At 39.6% G+C, this 23,039-nt stretch overlaps 1 pseudogene; it reads left to right on the top strand.

The window, feature by feature from the left end:
- Positions 1–3,316: 3,316 nt before the first annotated feature.
- Positions 3,317–22,195, top strand: LOC133906236 (uncharacterized; annotated as a pseudogene).
- The last annotated feature ends 844 nt before the right edge of the window (positions 22,196–23,039 follow it).

Raw genomic sequence — 23,039 nt, 5'->3', positions numbered from 1 at the left:
CTTGTTCGTTTAAAAAAGTCTCTTTCTTTTTTCACAATTTAGATTTGTCCCGGATTTTTAGCTTACACTCATTTTGGGACACATATGGGGGGGTGTTCGAATTGAGGGATAATCCATTCTAGATGGAGTGGTCTATCATATCATAGGGTCATCCCATGGATGGACATATTACACTAGTTAGTTAATTGTGAGCCACGAGGTGGTAATAGATCAACCTATTCTATTCTTCAAGCCAAACAAGTTAATTAGAATCAAACACCTCAACAAAAGACCAAACATGTTCCAAAAATCTAATCATGGATATGAGGGAACACGTGGCCTCAATTTGTAGATAGTAGCAACATGTATTCTCGGTTGAGTTCATGAGATGTCTATGTTTCTAGTTTCTTGTCTAGCCAGAGCTAAATTGCCTAAAATTGATGTAACTTTGCATACAACAAGTTTTCACATCTTCACAGTTACGGATCCATAACCAAAAATTAGGAGGCTCCCCCTCCTCCTTTACTCTTCCTCCTCCTCTTGTCTTCTCCTTCCTCTTTGGGCCTTTGGCCATTTTGGGAAGTATCATGCTAGGGTTTTGGGAGGCAGTAAAGTCTCACGCAGAGCAAGAACACAATTTCCATTAAATATAAAATTTATGAGAGCAAAATTTCTTATTAGCCTAATCTTTGGCTGATTTGGGAAGGGTTAAACTTTATGAACGTTCACCATCCAGATTAGGCAAATGCTGGATATGTAGAACATGATATTGTGCCTTCCTTGCTGCTAGATAATGATCGGCCTTCAATCTTTTGACCAATGCATGGTTTCCGGCAAAGTAGTGGTTTTTGTATGATATGATATCTACCATCTGTTCATCGAATCATGATGTGTCCATTTTCGGCAGCTCGGAAAGAATATTTCTTCCTAGCGATAGCGTTTTTGTTCCTTCAGATTTACGTATTCCTGCTCACTTTCTAACTAGTCAAATGCTCAAATGAGATTGGAATCATCCACATTACTTCCTAGAGATAGCGTTTTTGTTCCTTCAGATTTACGTATTCCTTGCTTCTTTTACCTTTTAATCTAAGGACTTGAACTTTTGTCACTGCCTGAGGCTTTCTCTGTCTTGCGTCTTTAGCTTTTAACCAGACTTAAACTTTTGTAACTGTTTGAAGCTTGCTCACTTCGTACGACCAGTATATTTGTCTAACTTAAAGAAGGGAAAATATTAGGTGCACAAGCACCATTTGATGCACAAACCATGTCAAACCAACATAATTTCTTTTTTTTTTAATGAAAAATCTAGATACAGTCTATGCCTCTATGGTGTCTTGTGCCACCCTTCAAAATTTGAATCCAAACTCCGGAGTACTTCGGAGAACTTCGCTGAGCAACACCTGTTTTTTTTATCTTTTCTTCCTCTTGTTTTTGTAAGAGTGTTTTTCATTCCTTTTACTCTCTATGTGGACGATTTTGGACCTGAAATATTTCATGCATGTAGAGTAGTTTTAAAAGTGGATCTACAATTCTTTTCATAACTTTTCGTTCTAATTTGATAGTCAAATTGAAAGTTTATGCATATGTGCGCCAAATAGTGCTTGTGCACCAGATATTTCCTCTTTAGGGAAATGGTTTTTTCTTCCAAACCAAAATGTACCCATTACAATTCTACTTATGTAGGTGTTGCGTATTAGTGCAGTGGCTTCATCCATTTTACTTTTGGGCTAGTTAAGTACTTTGTACTCATGTTGATGTTCTTCCGCAGGGTTGGACAAAGACGACTCACATGTGACCTCAGTACAATAATTTATATAAAAATATCTCTAGTGTTGTCTCTCTTGCTTGATTCAATGGAGCTTTTACAGTAATGTGCTATTACTATGTATTTGGCCTTCATTATCTAATGATCAAAACTACGATTGCAAGAGAAACAAGGCCTTTTGCATGCATGTTCTTTTTTTCATTGAATCGAATGGATGTGCAACTATTCTGGCTTCAGAGAACTTGGTTAGAAATTCAAATTGCTATATGAGGACAACATTGGGCAAAACTTGAGGTTGGTGCTCCTAATTTTTCTCTGACTAGCGCATGTTCTTTTAAGATATGAATATTGAAGTGTTGCTTCCAAACAATCAACAATTTACATCACAACGTTGCTCTAGCCAGTGTCAAGGATTTCCACGCTCTTCGTCAGAAAACATTCAATTCAAGTGGTTCAATAGTTGTTCTTGGCTAGTAGTTGTTAGGGTGATGCTCAAAATCAGGCATGTTCATGGCTGCAAGAGGACAGCTGGTTGGCTGCTGGGGAAAACTTGGTTACAAATTGCTTGTAACTTCGACATGTAAAATCACTAAGATACCGCTGTTGAATTTCCTTGATAACTTTTACCTGTTCAGAATATCATATCATGTACTAAACCATGCCTATTTGGCTGGGATTAGAATTGCCCTTGTTGATTTCGACAAAATTTATCGGCACATGAACAACCCTACTGTGCGATGAGATTCTCGACTCTAAACCTCTCTGGCTTTCGTAGCTGACTGATACCAATCTTACAAGCGTCAATGCCACGATGAACAATGTCTATTTCTCTTCTCTATACTGGTTTTCTGGATCCCCATACGGCATCCTGCATATATTGCCCCAGAAGTATATACTTAGTACGAGTACTTGTGTTATTCTGAATGCCCCAGGATCCAACGGCTGATAGTGGGTGTGCAGATACCTGGTTGTACGTGCATACTTCCATTTTTTGGTATTAGAGTGCTTGTGCAGCTACCCACTTATTGGTTGTATCACTTCTATGAGCATTTTAAGAATCTTGTAAAAGCATGTTTAGTAGCATAATTTTCTATTAATACGTTCCATGGTATTTTTTTTCGAAGAATGCGTTCGATGGGATGTTTGACAGGACTGTCGCCCAAGTTGGCACTGATGGAGTACTTGCATCGCGATAGCAGTGTGTCCAGGAAGGTAGGTATTTTTGTCCACCTCATATTCACATTAGAATATATGAAAGCAGCGCGGCTTCTCGGCCAGTCGGCCCGTCCACGTCGGCTAAAAAAATTTTGTTCGTCCGTTTCGCAGCGTGCGGCTCTCGGTGTGCGGCTCTCGCTCGGCTGCACGGGTCTCGCGCCTCAGTGCTCGTGATGTTTGCCTCTGCGTCTCGAGCCACGCGCCGTCACTCGCCACGCGCCGGTCGACCGCGCATGTTGTGCCGGTTGGCTCTCGGTGCCTAGCCGGTGTGCCGCGTTGCGTGGGCACTTCGGCGCGTGTGCCCTCTGGTGGGGAGCTCCTCGGCCTGGTCGCCGGGCGATAGAGCCCAGGCTCCTCCTCTTTCCTCCGTCCTCGTCCCTTTTTCGTTTCTCTGCTGAGCTTTCGTTCTTGTGCCTACAGTGTTCCTGGCTCTGGTCAGTGCCTGCTCTGGCGTTTCGGATCCCTTGCGATGGCGATTTTTTGCTTGTTCTTCCGATTGCTTTTTGTTTGTTCGTGTGATAAGGGGCAGAGAAAGCGACTTAGAACTTTCTCCCCTTTCCTTTCCTCCTGTATCTCCGGGTTGTTTTGTGCTACGGCGATTTTCGTATTCTTCCGATTGCTTTTTGTTCTCGGCCTGGTCGCCGGGCGATAGAGCCCAGGCTCCTCCTCTTTCCTCCTTCCTCTCCTCCTCTTTCCTCCGTCCTCGTCCCTTTTTCGTTTCTCTGCTGAGCTTTCATTCTTGCGCCTACAGTGTTCCTGGCTCTGGTCAGTGCCTGCTCTGGCGTTTCAGATCCCTTGCGATGGCGATTTTTTGCTTGTTCTTCCGATTGCTTTTTGTTTGTTCGTGTGATAAGGGGCAGAGAAAGCGACTTAGAACTTTCTCCCCTTTCCTTTCCTCCTGTATCTCCGGGTTGTTTTGTGCTACGGCGATTTTCGTATTCTTTCGATTGCTTTTTGTTTGTTCGTGTGATAAGGGGCAGAGAAAGCGACTTAGAACTTTCTCCCCTTTCCTTTCCTCCTGTATCTCCGGGTTGTTTTGTGCTACGGCGATTTTCGTATCGATTGCTTTCTCTTTGTTTGTGTGGTAAGGGGCAGAGAAAGCGACGAAAGTGACCTAGAGCTTTCTCCTCTTTGCTTTCCTCCTATATCTCTGGGTTGTTTTGGGCTACGGCGATTTTGAGATTTGCATGCTCCTTTTCGCACGCCTCCGTGTGCATGTTTCGCTTATTTTCGCATTATTCCAATCATTGCTTTCTACTCTGCGGTGCATGTTCTATGTTTCTACTGCTTCTTGTGATTTTTTTATAGAAAAAAAAGAGAAGGTTGCCGGTTTTTTTGCCTGCACATGATTTTTTTAGTTAGTCGCTTTTTGCTCTGAGCGCTCGGTGGTTTCGTCCTCATTGTGGCCTCATTCGTGTGCTTGCCCCCTCGGTATCGATTGGTGTTTGTTTGTTTGTGTGGTAAGCGGCAGAGAAGGCGGTCTAGAGCTTTCTCCCCTTTCCTTTCGTTCTATATCTTCGGGCTGTTTTGCGCTACGACGATTTTGAGATTCCCATGGCTCTTTTCCCACGCCTCGGTGTGCGTATTTCGCTTGTTTTCCCATTATTTCAACCATCGCTTTTCGCCCTGCAGTGCATCTTCCGTCTTTCCACGGCTTCTTGTGATTTCTTTTAAAGAGAAAAAAGAAACAAGGTTGCCGTTTTTTTCCTACACATGATTTTTGGAGTTAGCCGCTTTTTACTCTGAGCGTCTGGTAGTTTTTCCCTTCTTGTGATCCCATACGTCTGCTCTGATGTTGCTTCCTGCTTAGTGTTTGTTAGTCTTACGCAAAGATTTGATCCTCATCGGTACAAGATTGTTCCTGTGTGCAACGGTGGAAAAGCCAGGAAAGTAAAGAAGAAGGTAAAGAAAGCAGATGGAAAGAATGGCGGCGTTCCTCATCATTCGTTTTTTTCTTATTAACGGAAAAACAATTGAAGCTAGCTTCGTAATGTCGCTGCTGTATTGAATTGTGCCTACTAAACTAATGGGTGTCCTTTCTTGCATCTAGGTTTTTGATCTGCTGCAGCTCTTTACACTGTTTGGCCTGCAGCAGGCTGGTCCCTGGATTCAAAGCGTTATCTTCGGTAAGATATAACCCCCTCGGCCATTTTGTTGTTTCTAGGTAATACGTTTGTATCTATACTATATGGAGATCTGATTGGCGCTGAGTTTATGCATCATATTACCAGCTGTATTTCCATTCTTCTTTGCTTCATCATGGCATCATACATCGTACAGCAGCTGCTACATTGTTCCCACATGTTTTATTATACCATGTTTTTATTGTTCCCATTATAGTGTGCTACATTTGCTTATAATGTCTTTTTTACGCTTCCTGATATGCTAAATACCTCGGATGCTTTTTTAAAGATTACTTGTGTTTCTACCTCTTGCAGCTCTCTGCGCCGTTTGATTCGCATCTAAATTGTCTCAAGATTGAAGTCAGCTTTCCTGGTGAGATGTAGTGCTCTCCCTTTTTCTTGCGCTTCGAATAATTCGTGCGTGTTTATCCTATGTCGAGGACAGATAAACAATAATGATTAATAAAATGTGCCTTCTTTTTCTTATCGCCATCGAATCCATCGAATGATTTGTCCATGCCTAAGCTATCTAAACATCTTATAGTTTTCAATGTTATGCGTAGCGTTATGAACCGTGTTATTAGGCAGCTCTGTTACATGATTCGCTCATGTATAGTATAGCGTCTTACACGCTGCTCCTGCGTAACACGTTATGCCTTACTTTTCTTGCCTCTTCATGCTTGATGTGATGGTGTCTGTTAAACTGACAGGTATTCTTCATTAACATGCAGGTTTTTTACAAGTTGAAGCCCTTTGTGTTGTTTGATCGACAAGGGACTAGCACTGACCTGGATTTGCTATTCTTGGTAAGATACATCCCCCCCTATTGTGCTTGGTTAATTTATCTGTGCCCATATTATGTGAACATATTATTGTCAGCTGCCTTACACATGAAATTATTAGTCGTATTTGTACTATGCATGTTACATTATGTTATTATACAGAGTATATTGGCTAACACATTGTCCTCTTCTTTTTTTTATTTTCTTCCCTTTTCCTTGTTTTGCCCGTTATCTTTTGCTTTTTGCCACTTTTGTTTAATCTCTTGCTTCCTTTTACCTGAACGATGCGAAAATGTATATAACATAGCCAGAACAACGTTAGTAACCACATGTTCGCTATTGGAACTTCTTACATCTCCCTCTTGCAAACTGTCGCGGCTAGATGTCGCTTGACATACGCTTCGTTCCTCTGTGAAGTTGTCGATGATGGGAGCATCCTTTGTGGCGTAGAGATTGAATTGCCTTTACTAAGCTTCCAGACCACCCCACGGCGACTCTTTTTCTGGTCATCTTGTGAGGCAGGGTGCATGGCTGCTTATGAGCAAGCTGCACTACAAGCTGTTGTCTGTCTTCAAAGCATATACGGTTTTGTTGTAGTTGATTACAATTTTGGAAGGTTAGTGCTATGCAAAAAAAGAGAAAAGATGTGCATGTCCTTTAGGTACTAAGCTATGTCTTTAGTGAATATACATGCACATACTGCGTCACACCGTTCCTAATACCTTAATGATCCCTGAGCTTTTTCTCGAGAGTTTACATCGCCGGAATTTGCTTGTTTGCTTAACCCCTTGATTACATGCTTTCCCTGGTTTATTTTACACGATTGCTCGTGCCTTTTCTTTGCTCAACCTTGCACTATTAATCAGCAAATGCGTATCAACATTGCTACACACTACCGTGTTTTTAAACAGAGAAGGAGAGAAAGAGAGAGAGACCCACTATGATGGTTTTAGACAGAGAGAGAGAGAGAGAGAGAGAGAGGCAGAACCGTATAAAAGAACACTTTTCCCTCCATGGTTATTCTAAATAAGTTGCTACTGGGTCTTTTTCTTGTTATTTGTTTCCCTACCTCATTGCTCCTGTGTAGGCGCATGCTTTTCACATTGGCAGCCAATGGAGCCGCACCCATCCCAACCGCATGATGCCACTAATAGCCTTCCATGTGCGTTCACCAGCGTTTTTCTTTGACTTTGCATCTTTTCCCCTACATTTAATATGTGTGGATTCCAAGTTCACCAAATCCACACCATTCTGCACGTCTTCGCTTCTCTATCTCCTTCTGGTCCCTGTACACACTACTTTGGTGGCACCCAGCATCTTCGTCTACCCACCACGCACGCCCTAGGAGTGAAACTCGTAGGAGACAAAGTATGTTTCTTTTCCAATTGCTCCTAGATCTAAAACTTGCACCCTCACAGGCCTAAATATACGTATCCATCATTGATAAATAGGAAACCTTGGAGAAGACGGTGCATATCACTGCCCTTTAACTCTGAGCCCAGCTGAGTGCCGTCGTAAGCGCCGCAGATTACTAGATCAGCGGAGATTGAGATTGTTAGGTGATTGGTACCAACCTATGGCATTAATGATAGCTCCTTCTTACCGCTGATAATGATCTTCGCCTTCACTATCTAAGCCATGTTTGTTCTCATACTTTTCTAGGATCATTAAATAATAACAATCCATCCATAGAATACGGCCACTTCAATCAAAATTACATTGACGCGTTAAAAGGTACGTGTGGTTGCATGGTGCACCAAAACTTTCTATAATATCGCCGCGTATTTTGATCTCTTGCTGCTCTTGCCTTTTCCCCACCCTTTTCTCCACTCTATTTTTTGCTCTCCACCTAATGCAAATAAATAATTAGCCGCATATAATTACAACATGCTTATAGCGTAACTAACCATTGTTTTTCTGCCTTTGTATTCTACTATGGCAAATCTCTTTGCTGTTGCAACACTTGCAATGTTCTAATTCAAATATGTCGCTATATAGCTTCTTATCCCCATCGGTCCTATTTTGGCTCACCTGACTATGAGTGCAGATATTGCCATGCTGTATTTTGGCTTGGAGAAAGAGTTAAATCTGATTCATCAGTCAGGAATAATAGAATTATTTACAATTCTTGTTGTAGAGGAGGCAAGGTTTCCATACCACCTTTTAGAGTCCGGCCTGAACCTCTCAATACCTTGGCTAAATTCAATGGCAGCGCTCATTCAAAAAAATTTATAAAACATATGCGCCAATATAACTGTTTATTCGCCTTTACATCAATGGGAGCCAATATAGATCGTTCTATGAATGATGGCCGAGGCCCTCCCATTTTCAAAATTAACGGTCAAGTTCATCATCGCATTGGATCTTTACTTCCACATGATGGAATGCCTCCTAAGTTCATTCAGCTATACATATATGATACTGCTAATGAAATTAAAAACAGATTGCACGCTTTAGATGCAAAAGAAATGCCTGCAGACCCTTTAGATGCAAAAATAATTGAAAATCTAAAGCAAATGCTAGATGATCATAACCCATTTGCAAGAAAATTTAAACTTGCAAGAGATAGATTGAAAGAGCATGGCAGCGAAGAATTTATCATTAGAATCATAGGCGCGAGAGAAGGTGATGCAGTGCAATACAATTTACCCACGACTGATCAACTTGCCATGCTTATTGTCGGCGAATTCACATTAGACACATTCAAGCGAGACATAATAATAGAGACACATGCTGGCCAGCTGCAACAGATATCTGCGTTGCACCCTGCTTTCATGGCGCTTCAGTATCCCCTTCTCTTTCCGTACGGCGAGCGCGGTTTCCAAATTGGAATGCCTTATAATGATACAAACGCGGCTCATAATCCAACCCGTTCCAAAATGACAATGCAAGACTACTACCGCTATATGTTCCATTATAGAAAAAATCAGCCAAATCCCTATCTATGTTATGGTCCTTTATCAAGCCAGGCTAAGGTTGATGCTCGCGCTTGCATAGACGAAATAAGACTATGGTTTGTACTTAAGAATCAAGCTAAGCTCAGAGTAGAGAATTTGCAAGGTATAACTGATGCTGTCAGCCACGGTTGTACAGATGGCAATCAAATCGGCAAAACAGTCTTACCGGCTTCACACACAGGTGGGAGACGATATATGATCCAAAATTACCACGACAGCATAGCAATATGTAGAGTGTATGGCGCACCAGATTTCTTTACGACATTTACATGTGATTCCAAATGGCCAGAAATTACTGAAGCCCTAAGTAACGAGCCAGGTCAAAAAGCAGCGGATAGAGCTGATATTGTCGTGCGAGTATACAACATGAAACTTGAAGAGCTCTTACAAGATATTAAAAGCGGTGCAGTGTTTGGCCCGATCGTTGCAAGTTCGTTGTCCTATTTAAAATACCTTTTCATCACAAGTTTTCCCCATACCGAATCAACCTGCACCAATACTAACATTGGTCTTTTTCTTTTATTGCCGTCCCGAATCCCTCCACACTGCAACAGTCCTACATACCGTCGAGTTCCAAAAGCGCGGCCTCCCTCATGCACACATTATTGTGTGGGTCTCCCAGGACACCTCACAACCAACAGCTGCATTTATTGATTCATTCATAAGTGCAGAGATCCCTGATCCAAATATTGATCCTCTAGGATATGCATTAGTCGCTGAGCACATGACGCATGGCCCATGTGGTAGAAATCACTATGATAGTCCCTGCATGAAAAATGGCAAATGTTCGAAAGGGTACCCTAAGGCCTTGCAATCTGAAACCACGATTGACCAGAATGGCTTCACAGTGTATAAAAGACCTGCCAATGACAGATACATTCAAAAAGGAAATACAAGGCTAAACAATCAATGGATAGTTCCCTACAATACATATTTGATAAAGAAATTCCAGGCTCATATAAATGTAGAATGGTGCAACAAAGGTATTTTTATCAAATATTTATTCAAATACGTAACGAAAGGTCCAGATTGTGGCAAAGTTTATATCGAGAGAATAAGAGGTGGCCATGATGCACCATACGACAGTGAAACTCAAACTATAAATGAAGTTAAAGAATATTTAGATTATCGCTATATCTGTGAGCAAGATGTATGCTGGCGCATATTCGGATTTGACATTCACAGACATTTCCCGGCGGTGGAACACCTCCCTATACACTTGCCACATGAAAATAACATAGCATACAATAGTGATGCTAATTTATCCATTATACTCTCACAAGAATTTCTTCGCAGGACAATGCTAACTGAATGGTTCGTCGCCAACCAAACATACCCTCAGGCGAGAAATCTAACATATTGCGAATTCCCGTCAAAGTGGCGCTGGGATGAAACACTAAGAATATGGCAGCCTAGACAAATAGGATCAAAAATAGGCCGTTTATACTATGTACATCCATCTGTTGGTGAGCGTTATTACCTCAGAATGTTATTGATGATTGTTAAAGGCGCGCAAAGTTACAATGATGTCAAAACATACAACGCTATTACATACCCAACATTCAAAGACGCATGCAACTCTCGTGGCCTCCTTGGTAATGATGAAGAATGGTTTAATGCTTTTGACGAAGCAGCAGCTTGGGCCACTTCCGCACAATTAAGACAGCTATTTGTTACAATGTTGCTTTTTTGCGAGGTCAACGACGAGTACGCATTCTTCGAGAAAGTTTGGACACAATTAGCCGATGATATTCAATATAGATTTAGACAGGTCATCAATAATCAAAATTACCAAATGCCTGACGTTGAGTTGCGAAATTATTTGCTAGATGATCTTTCAACGCTATTTGCAAAGAATGGAGGCAGAATTAGAGACTACAACTTACCACAGAGATCAGGAAATTTTGAAGTAGCATGCACCAATCGATTTATAGACGAAGAATTATCGTATAACACTGAAGAACTAATGCTTCAATCAGATGATTTGGTTTCGAATCTTAATGATGAACAACACCATGCCTTTAAATGCATAACGAATGCAATCGTTAATAATACTGCTAGCTGCTTTTTTGTTTCGGGTTATGGAGGTACTGGTAAGACCTATTTATGGAACGCTATAGTTACATACTTGCGAGCACGGAACAAAATTGCCCTTACTGTTGCTTCCTCCGGTGTTGCATCATTGCTATTGCCAGGTGGTAGAACGGCACATTCTCGCTTCAAAATTCCTTGTGATATAGATGACGCATCTGTTTGCGATATCAAGCGAGGAGCCATGCTTGCTGAGCTTATTAAAGTAACTTCATTGGTGATTTGGGACGAGGCCCTAATGACACATAGAAGAGCATTTGAAACCCTTGATAGAACATTTCGTGATTTACTATCGTTTCAGTCACCGGACATCCAACACATTTCCTTTGGTGGCAAAATTGTTGTCTTGGGAGGCGATTTTAGGCAGATCCTACCAGTCATTGAAGGTGGTACTAGAGCACAAATCGTAAATGCGGCAATAATGAATTCACCTCTTTGGGCTAACATCTCTATTTTAACACTAAGCAAAAATATGAGGCTCCTCTCGCCGATTTTAGATCCACAAGCTCAACAAGAACTTGCTAAATTCAGCAAATGGGTGCTAGACCTAGGTGAAGGCAAACTAGAGGCAGTTGCACATGAAGGTGAATTAGAAGCCACGTGGATACAAATACCTCATGACCTATTACTTATGACCAGTGAAGACAAGATCGCTCGTTTAGTTGACGCTATATACCCTGATTTAGAAATAAACTTCCCTGATATTTCATATCTTCGTGCAAGAGCTATACTAACTCCAACAAATGATTTAGCTGATGAAATAAATACGCACATAGTGCATCTAATTCCTACTGATGAAAAGGAATACCTTAGCTGCGATAAAATATCGAAAGCACAAAGTGTCCATGATTCATATGACTTACTATATCCCATCGAATTTTTAAATTTGTTGAATGGAAATAACTTCCCACCTCATAAACTGCACCTTAAAAAAAGAGTTCCAATAATGTTACTTCGCAATTTAAACCAATCCGGTGGCTTATGCAACGGAACACGCTTGGTAGTTACAGCTATGCATGATATGATTATCGAAGCGCAAATAATCACCGGGACTCATACAGGCCAGACCGTATATATTCCGCGCATTTGTGTAACACTAAAGAACCCTAAATTACCTTTTATACTCAAGCGTCGTCAGTTCCCTATAAAAGTATGCTATGCTATGACCATTAATAAAAGCCAAGGGCAAACACTGGATAGGGTTGGCGTGTACTTAAGGAAACCTGTTTTCAGCCATGGTCAGTTATATGTAGCAGTATCCCGTGTTACCTCAAAAAATGGTCTTACATTATTAATAGAGGATGACGATGGAAACTGCACCGATACAACACGTAACATAGTTTATAAAGAAATATTGCAATTTACTTTACCTGCATCTGCTTCATCATAGAATAAATATGCATTCCTCCACAGAACAAAGAAAAAACAAACAAAAATAGGGGGGGTTGAAAAAGCTAACATCCCTATGTTGGGCATAAAAAAGAATCATGCGGCGGCATAAAATCATGCTACTATTACCATCTACAGCTACATACTGCAGCATCACAGCTTAACTATCAGCCTTATTTTTCCATTGAAACATTGTGATGCCAGAGATATCCTCCATCACTTATTTCTAAAATGAAAGGTACACTTAAGCATTTATTTATAAACTGTTGTTTTTCATCAGCGCCTATTATTTATACCCGCTTGGCACAGATGATTTCTATTCATTAATCAATAGAGCACCTTTGTTGTGATCTAACATTTTCAATGCATGGACCCCGTGCAGGTTTCCAACATGCCATTTGATCTGTTCCCCACATTGCACCCAAAATCTAGGCACTGGGTGATTTGTGCGCGTGCCTCGCGGAAATGGGAGTACCGTGGCGGTACCGATGATGGACCAATAGTGCATGTGGACCTCGTTCTTGGAGATGAGAAGGTACTAAACCACTTCAACCTTGCCAAATTTGCACACACACTCTAAAATACTTGCTTGACAACACAAAACGCTAACCTTCAGTTCGAAAAGCACAAGAAGATGCCACACATAGCAAAATACCCAATTTTGAAATGCACATTAAACTTAGCTTACACATCTCCACCCTGTTATTGCACGCATAAATGTGCTAACACTTCTCAATTTCCACACGTATTCTAAAATGCTTACTTGATAATGCAAAACACCAACCTTCAACAAAAAAAAATAGCATACACATGTACTGAGATACTCAATTGTGAAATCAATACTAAAACTACTTTGCAGATGCACATCTTGTTCTTGCACATTCAAATATGCCAGCACACTTCTTTACATACTTTACGCACTGTACTATCATGCATCTTGATATATCTTCCATCCATACAATTCTGACTAAATTTACACATATAACTCCAGAATAGTTGCTTCTTGCGAAAAGACACTACGATACTCCTTCATGCATTTTGCGCTCTTTCCTGTCATACATTTTATTAAACCTCGCATTCATTTTATTGTTCCACGCAAAAAAAAATACTAACACTCCTAAATTTTCACGTGCGTTCTAACATTCTTACCTAACAATGCAATGCACTAGCCTTCATTTCCAAAAATTAGAATGACATACACATATACTCAAATACTGAATTTTCAAATGAATACTAAAATTACTTTGCAGATGCGCATCTCGCTCTTCGACATCCAAATATGTTAGCACACTCCTTAGAGATACTCAGTTTTGAAATCGATACTAAAACTACTCTGCCGATCCACATCTTGTGCTTGCACATCCAAATATACTAGCACATTTCTTCATATAGTTTACACAGTATACCATCATGCATCTTATCCAAATATGTTAGTGCACCTCTTTCCATACTTTAGACACTATACTGTCATGCATCTTCGCATATCTTCCATCCATACAATTCTTGCTCGATTTACACACATAGCTGCAAAATAGTCGCTTGCTGTGAAAAGGCACTAGGTCACTTCTTCATGCATTTCATGCATTTTCCTACCTTACATTTTGCTACACGTTTCGTTCACCTTATTATCGCGCACACAAAAACACTAGCACTCCTAAATTTTCGCACGCATACTAAAATACTTACTTGATAATCCAAAACACTAGCCTTGAATTCAAAAAAACACAACGGCATACACATATACTGACGTACTCAGTGATTAACATACACATATACTGACATACTCAATTGTAAAATGAATACTAAAACTACTTTACAGATGCACATCTTGTTCTTGCAGATTCAAATATGCCAACACGCTTTTTTACACACTTTACACACTATACTATCATGCATCTTAACATATCTTCCATCCATACAATCCTGACCGAATTTACACGCATAGCTCCAAAATACTTGCTTGCTGTGAAAAGGCGCCACGCTGCTACTTCATGCATTTTCCACACTTTCCACACTTTCCTGTCATACATTTTATTAGACCTCCCATTCATTTTATTGTTCCACACATAAAAATACTAACACTCCTAAATTTTCGCACGCATTCTAACATTCTTACCTGATAATGCAACGCACTAGCCTTCGATTCAAAAAATTACAATACCATACGCATATATTCAGATACTGCATTTTGAAATGAATACTAAAATTACTTTGCACATGCAAATCTTCCTCTTGCACATCCAAATATGTTAGCACAGTCCTTAAAAATACTCAGTTTTGAAATCAATACTAAAACCACTTTGCCAATGCATAGTTCTTTCACATCCAAATATGCTAACATATTTCCTTATATAGTTTACACACTATACCGTCATGCATCTTATCCAAATATGTTACTGCACTTCTTTTCATACTTTACATACTATACTATCATGCATCTTGACATATCTTCCATCCATACAATTCTTGCTGAATTTACACACATAGCTGCAAAATAGTCACTCTATGTGAAAAGGCACTAGGTCACTTCTTCATCCATTTTGTGCATTTTCCTATCATACATTTTACTACACCTTCCATTCACCTTATTATCACGCACATAAAAACACTAACAGTCCTAGATTTTCACACACGTTCTAAAATACTTACCTGATAATCCAAAACGCTACCCTTGAATTTAAAAAAACACAACGGCATACACATATACTGAGCTACTCAATGTTGAAACAAATACTAAAAGTACTTTGCAAATGCACATCTTACTTTACGCATCCAAAATATACTTTACATACTATACTGCCACGCGTCTTGGCATGTGTCCCATCCATACAATTCTTAGTGAATTTACACACATAGCTTCACAATAGTTGCTTCCTGTGAAAAGCCGCTACGCCGCTTGCACATGCATTTGCTGCACTTCCCTGTCGTACATTTTACTAGACCTTCCATTTAAAGTCTTGCTCAATTTACACACATACTCCAAAACACTAGCTTGATAATACAAAACACTAGCCTCTATTTTGAAAAGCGCAAAAACATACCATATATACTGAAATACTCAACTTTGAAACACACAGCGAAATTACTTTGTAGAGGTAGACCTTGCTCTTGCGCATATAAATATGTTATCGCTCCTAATTTTTCACACATGCTCTAAAATATTTGCTTGATAATGCAAGACACTGAACTTCGACTCAAAAAACACAAGGGCACACCACATATACTGAAATACCCAACGTTGGAATAGACATTAAAAAGTGCATTGCAGATGTACACTTTGGTCCTCCACATACAAATATACTAGCACACTTCTTTACACACTTCACATGCACCTTAACATATCTTCTATAGATATAATTCTTACAGAATTTACACATATAGCTCTAAAATAGCTGCTTGATGATTTCAAACACTTACCTTCAGTTTGAAACCGCAGGGAAATGCTATCTATGCTGAAATACCCAGCTCTGAGATAGACACTAAAAGTCCACTCATCCAAGAGGGTGGCATCTACATCATCAGCCGCTTTAGAGTATCAAAAGCTAAATCCCTCTACAGGCCAGTTGATGGACCTTACATGGTAGAATTCACTTGCTACACAAAATATAACTCCAGCAAAGGATGTGCCACAAACATTCCCAACACACATCTACAAGCTTACTCCTTTTACTGACCTTCGAAGACATATCGGCGAGAATAGAAATTTCCTAGGTTAATACCACTGATATCTATAACTCAATATTAGTATATTTCCACTTCTCAACCAAAAGCTTAACACATACTGATTTAATCGCTGCAGATGTTCTTGGCATGATCACTGAAGTTTCTGACACACGCTCGGTGCAGCTTCCAAATCAACCAACGCCCACCCTAAACAGAAATATTGTCCTTAAGGACCTCAGGTAATCAACTTATCTTTTCAATCTTATGTGCTAATATTTCCTACAGCCCACCACCCAGTGTTCTCAATACCAAATACTGCGTGTTCTCAATACCATCTCCTAATATTCGCAATGCTTCAACACAGATACAGCCCATAGAACTTAATACAATACTAACTGCTTTTGCCAACAGCAATCTTGAAATTAGATTAACTCTGTGGGGACAGCGAGCCGCTGAATTCACAATCGATGGCATTTACAATGAAGAACAACCTGAGCCAATTATTATTCTCGTTGTTGGTAGTCTTATGAAAAGCTATTCAGGTAATCATAGCCCCACGCACAAAAACAGCAACTACTTTATAATCATACGCCAACATCTCTAACTCTTTTATTTAAACAGGTGAAGAATACCTGAGCGGAAATACAGCATGCCGCTGGTATTTCAATCCTGCAATTCCAGAGGCCGAACACTTTTACACAGTGTACACAATACTAAAACACCTCCACATCACTGCATACCATTGCCATGCCACTCTATATTCTATTCTTTGTTACACTTTCACTATATATTTATTCACAAATATTCATGTATAGCCTTCGCAACCAGCGCCTGCCAATCAAACATACCGCTGCTTCTACAGACCAAACAGCGCCAATGCGAACATCACTTCCTCTTGAAGACAAGCATCTCAATGACTTAGAAGCAATGGATCCATATGACTTTCCGGTATGCAACAACTATCCCATCATTGCTGCTCCATACTCAGACATTTATTCTTCCCACCATTGCTCTACAAACTATACCTAAATAGGAAACCATAACTAATTAATCTCTCATTATTAATTGCATCTCCTAACAATCACTGAATAAATCCAACAATAGGATGGTGGATGTCAATGTACTATTACTATCACTCGCCTGGTGTTAACCACACCATGGTGGTTCCCATCGTGTAATAGATGCAGTAGAGCCTGCATACCAGATGGTGATGGTTATAGGTGCAACACATGCTCCTGCACAGGCTACCGCTTCAAGTAAGAATCGTTTTTCCCTCCCTTACCATACAGGTAAAACTGCACTGATTGATACATTGTTCAAATCGACGTATATAGATACAAACTGTGCTTCATCGGAAATGATGGAACCGCCGAAGCTGAAATGATAGCTTTCGGTGAGGTTGGCAGGCGCATTGTGGGTAAACCTGTGCAGCAGGTCCTGCGAACATCAAGATTCGCAAACGACACACCACCAGACATTGCAGCCATAGTATCCTTAAAATTCACTCTTGCAGTCACCTTAACAGAACAAAGCTACTATAATCCTCAAAAATCATATCAAGTCAATTCTGTTATTACTGCTTATGGCAGACAGCATGCACTTCCACATACAAGGCATGACCAACATAAACATACAACAGGTTCCCAAATGCCACCTCATGCACTCACATATCCAACATCATCAAGCACTGATCTAGCATCACAAACACTAAACTATCCAATGACTTCTTATAGCACTCCACCCAATCCTACCATACAATACAGGTCCACAAACATCTCACCATCATCGGCACCCGAAATTCAGATAGCAGCACAGAAAACCATCCCAAGAGATATTGTAAGAATGCACTTACTCTTGTAGCCTATTCAATAGCACATAAATACATCATCTTTTTACTGTGATTGCATACCAATATACTGAATTACTATTGTAGACCCCTCCACCTCCACTGGACCACGATGAAACACCATCGAAGAAAACTGCACCCACGTAACTATCCAGCAGCATTGCAAAGAAAAATAAACATTCTTGCTGTCCTACTACGTAATATAGTAAGTGATTATCTTTATGACATGCAGGCATGATGTTGCTTCATCTAAACACTCTATTGCTCAGAAGAGGCTATTCCAAGATACAATGGATACTGCAAAGGCAAGCGTGCTTTGACCTTGTCACTATACGATCATCTGCGCATATAAACCATCACTCTATTGACTCAATTTTACACATATGCTTTCCTGTTTACCTAGCAGGACAGTAGCGCTCCGAAGAAAACTAAAGATGACACTTCCAAAGCAGCAGCCAGCGCACCACTCTCCCTCACAATCCAGCAGTATGATAATAACCCTCCTCCTACCTTACAATTTGCATATCACCTTTTACAATCAATGTTAATACTGATTTTGTTACAACGTTGTATATCCACAAAGAATTGCTTCCCAACAACCTACAAGTGGAGCCACAAAAGTGCCTGACCTCGAACCTGCTGATGCTAAAAAAACAAATAGCGAAGGTTACTTTCACCACATACCACTTTTCTATCTATCACCTCTACAGGCATAATACAAACACACTAATTATTACCCTCTCTTGCACCTGCAGGCAACCAAAACAACAGGCACATTTTGATCTTGAAGCACAGCTTGTCTTTTGCCGCACGAAACAGTCTAGTCTTGCTCCTTTTTTGTTGCAGCTTGCTTTTGGAACTGTGAAAGGCAGCCTCTTAGCGCGCTAGCCATACCTCAGGAAAAAACAGTCTGCTCTACCCTTTTTTTCCCCTTGCTGAAACTTGCTTTTGGAACTGTGGCACGCAACCTCTTAACGTGCCAGCCATGACTGGAAACACTATTAGTATACTTCCTATAACATCATATGTACAAATATATGCTTCTAAAATAGAAAATGTATGAAAAGAACTAGCCATAACAATTCGCTGTTGCCATAGCCTCCTCAAACTACATGTTATGAACAAAATAGCATCAAGCTCCCCTAATGTTGCTTATATATATCTCAGCAATGTATATTTCAGCACCCATTAACAACTACATGCCAATACAACCATTATGGTCCCAGGTAACCAACATATAGACATATCCAGTAGTATCTCTAGCACTGTTGTCTCTTAGATCCCTGCTGCAGTGCGTCAACACTACCGTTACCTATTTGGGATAAATGCAAATTTTCTCTTGTAATTCTCTTTCCTTCAGTTTAGGAGTCTACCGGTATATTTTTAACAATGATTCTTAGATTATTAGTTTTCATGATACTTGCATATAGTAGTTTCTTCCACCACATGATATCACAGTGCTCATTTTCAAATGCTCAAACATTACACTAATGTTAGATATGGTGCTTATTTCTTATCATGTTGCATAATAGAAATCAATAGACACAGAAACTGATGTGTACATGTACACCATGCATTCTCCTAGCTTCATTAAGTACATCCTATATTGTTCTTATGAAGTGTACTTCTTGTTTTACAAAATCTATACCTTTTTTGTATGCTATCATTCACCAGTTTCATACAGTAGTTCAAAACATGTCCCTTTTCCCTAGCTTACAAAAAAAATCTGACACATAATGATTCTTAGATTATTAGTTTCCATGGTGCTTGCATATAGCAGTTTGTTCCACCACATCATATCACAGTGCCCATTTTCAAATGCTCAAACATCACACTGATCTTAGATACGATGCTTATTTCTTGTCATGTTGCATAATAGAAGTCAATACACATACAAACTGATGTGTATGTGTACACCATGCATTCTCCCAGCTCGATTAAATACATCCTATATTGTTCTTCCGAAGTGTACTTCTTGTTTTACAAAATCTTTACCTTTTTTGTGCGTTATCATTCACCAATCTCATGCACTAATTCAAAACATGTCCCTTTTTCCTAGCTTAAAAAAGAAATCTGACAAATAACGATTACATAACACATACCAACTCTTTCTGTTCTAAACTTTCAATTCATCACTTGCTCCATTGCCTGTTTCCTATAGGCTGTTGCCTGATACTCCAAAAAATTTCTCGTTGCACAAAAACACTTTACACTGCTTGCACCACTCCTTTCACATTGTGCCCACATCGTTTGAGATGCTCTCTGATATATCGTTTGCTCCTATGGTGCTTGAACCTATTTCATATTCCTACACAATACATGTTCTATATTATGCTTCATATATGAATTATATGTAACATCCATATTGTATTAGATCCCTGTTGCAGTACGTTAAGTCTAGCAATCAGCACTACTGTTACCTATTTAACATAAGTGCAAATTTCCGCTGGTAATTTTCTTTGCTTCATTTTAGTAGCCCACCGGTATTTTTTCGACGATGATTCCCAAGTTATTGATCCTCATGATGCTTGCATGTAGCACTTTATTGCATCAGAACATATCACAGTCCTCATTTTCACATGCTGAGACACCACACTGATCTTATATGTAATGCTTACTTCTCATCATGTTCTATAATCAAAATCGATAAACGCACAACTTGATGTGTATATGTACCGCATGCAATCTCTTGGCTTAACCAAGTGCATCCTATGTTCTTCTTATAAAGTGTGCTCCCTGTTTTACAACATCTTTACCCTTTTTGTGTGTGATTTGATTCACCTATCTCATCCGCTACTCCAACACATATGCTTTTTCCCTACCTTAGGAAAAAAATATGACAGATAAGAGTTGCATAACAAATGTCAACTTTTTCTCTTCTACCCTTTTAGTTGATTACTTGCTGCATTCCCTCTATCCTATAGGCTGTTACCCGATACTTCAAAAAATTTGCCATCGGAGAAAAACACTTTATACTTCTTACATCACTCCTTTCACATTGTGCTGACAGCATCTCAGATGCTTCTGATGTCTGATTTCCTCCTATGATGCTTAAGCCTATTTCATTTCCCTGCGCCATACAGGTTCTATATTATGCTTCAGTGGTAATTCTCTTTACTTCACTTTAGTACACTACCGGTATACTTTTGACAATACTTCTCACATTATTCGTTTCCATGATGCTTGCATGTAGCACTTTATTCCATCAGATCATATCACAATCCTCATTTTTGCATACTCAAACATCGTGCTGATCTTACACGTAACACTCACTTCTTATCATGTTGCATAATCGAAATCAGTAGATGCACAAACTCATGTGTATGTGTATAGTATGCAATCTCTTGGCTTGATCAAGTGCATCCTACGTTATTACTCTTATAAAATGTAGTTTTTGTTTCACAAGATCTTTACCCTTTTTTTTGTCTACTATAATTCACCTAATTCATCCAGCACTTCAAGACATATGCTTTCTTCCCTAGCTTAACAAAGAAACGTGACAGATAACAACTACATGACAAATATGAACTCTTTTTGTTCTACCCTTTTAGTTGATTACTACCTACATTGCCTCTGTCCTATAGCCTGTTGACTGGTGCTCCAAAATTTTTGTCGTTGCAGAAAAACAGTTCATACTACTTGCACCACTCCCTTCACGCTCCGCTGACAGCATCTGAGTTGCTTCTGATTTGTGATTTCCTCCTATGGTGCTTAAGTCTATTTCATTTTGTTGCGCCATACATGTTCTATATTATGCTTCACTGGTAATTCTCTTTGCTTCCCTTTAATAATCTACCGATATACTTTCCACCATAATTCTCGCATTATTGATTTCCATGATCCCTGCATATAGCGCTTTATTCCATGAGATCATACCGCAATGCTCATTTTCACATCCTCAGAGATCTTAGATGTAATCCTCACTTCGTATCATGTTGCACAATGGAACTCAATAAACACATAAACTTATGTGTATGTGTAGCACATGCAATCTCTTAGCTTGATCAAGTGCAACCTACATTGTTCTTATAAACTGTACTTTCTGTTTTACAGTATCTTTACCATTTTCTTTTGTGTCCTATGATTCACCTATCTCATCCACTACTTCAAGACATACGCCTTTTCCCTAGCTTACAAAGAAAATGTGCCAGATAACAATTACATGACAAATATGAACTTTTACTGTTCAACACTCACCTTGATTACTTGCAGCATTGCTTGTGTCCCATAGGCTGTTAACTGGTGCTCCGAAAATTTTGTCATTGCAAAAACACAGTTTATAATATCTGCACCACTCCTTTCGCATTCTACTGATAGCATCTAAGATGCTTCTGATATGTAATTTTCTCCTATAATACTCAGACCTATTTCATTTTGCTGCACCATACATATTCTATATTATGCTTCATGTATGAGTTATTATATGCAACATCCGACTGATATAATCAGCGCAGCTTACTACTACAAACCTTCGTGTATTCTCAAGCATCGCATCACAGACAAGACACATACTAAACACCAAACCAACATATTACCGACCAAAATATTTTCGCCCGCGCGGCGGGCCGCGCGCAAATCACTAGTTGCTATGCTTCGCACAAAATTTGTCGATTTCATATCCACATTACGTTGTGGGGGAAAATTACTGAACGCCAGGTGGCCCGTGCCGGTGCCGTATTGGTGCCATCCTGACCATCTGAAAGATGATGAATCTGAAATGCAATCCGCCAGACAGATACGTTTACCATTGAGACATATAATTGTCCTGTTGGAAGCCATTACGTTCTTGTTCTACTCTGATGAACTACTCTCCTTATGCCATAGCTACTTATTATCTTTTTTATAATGTTTGAAACAGTGCAACAAAAGGGGGTCTAGGTTGGAGATGGTTATTCCCTCACTGAGGCAATTATAAAGATGATTATATCACGTCTATATTTACGTACTTTTGAATAATCTGTTATTCAGTTTTCTGAATAATTATCATTTATATTGATTGACAAGTATGTGATTTATTTGTGAAGTTACTTATTTTATTATGATGCTATTCTAAATGATCATTAGGTCATATTTGTTTCCTACTTCTTGTTCTACTTCTGCTGCTGTCAGAAGCCAGAACAAATAGGATTCTGAAGAAGTGGCTTCCGGGAGGAAAATAAACTAAAGATGAGAAGTTCACTGAGAAATGCTTTTCTAAGAAGCTATGTGCTGATAAGCTAAAAATTTATT

The sequence above is a fragment of the Phragmites australis genome, chromosome 23, assembly GCF_958298935.1.
Source record: "Phragmites australis chromosome 23, lpPhrAust1.1, whole genome shotgun sequence".
NCBI classification, from domain to species: Eukaryota; Viridiplantae; Streptophyta; class Magnoliopsida; order Poales; family Poaceae; genus Phragmites; species Phragmites australis.
The sequence above is the reverse complement of the archived record's forward strand: the minus strand, read 5'-3'. Positions and strand labels throughout refer to the sequence as shown.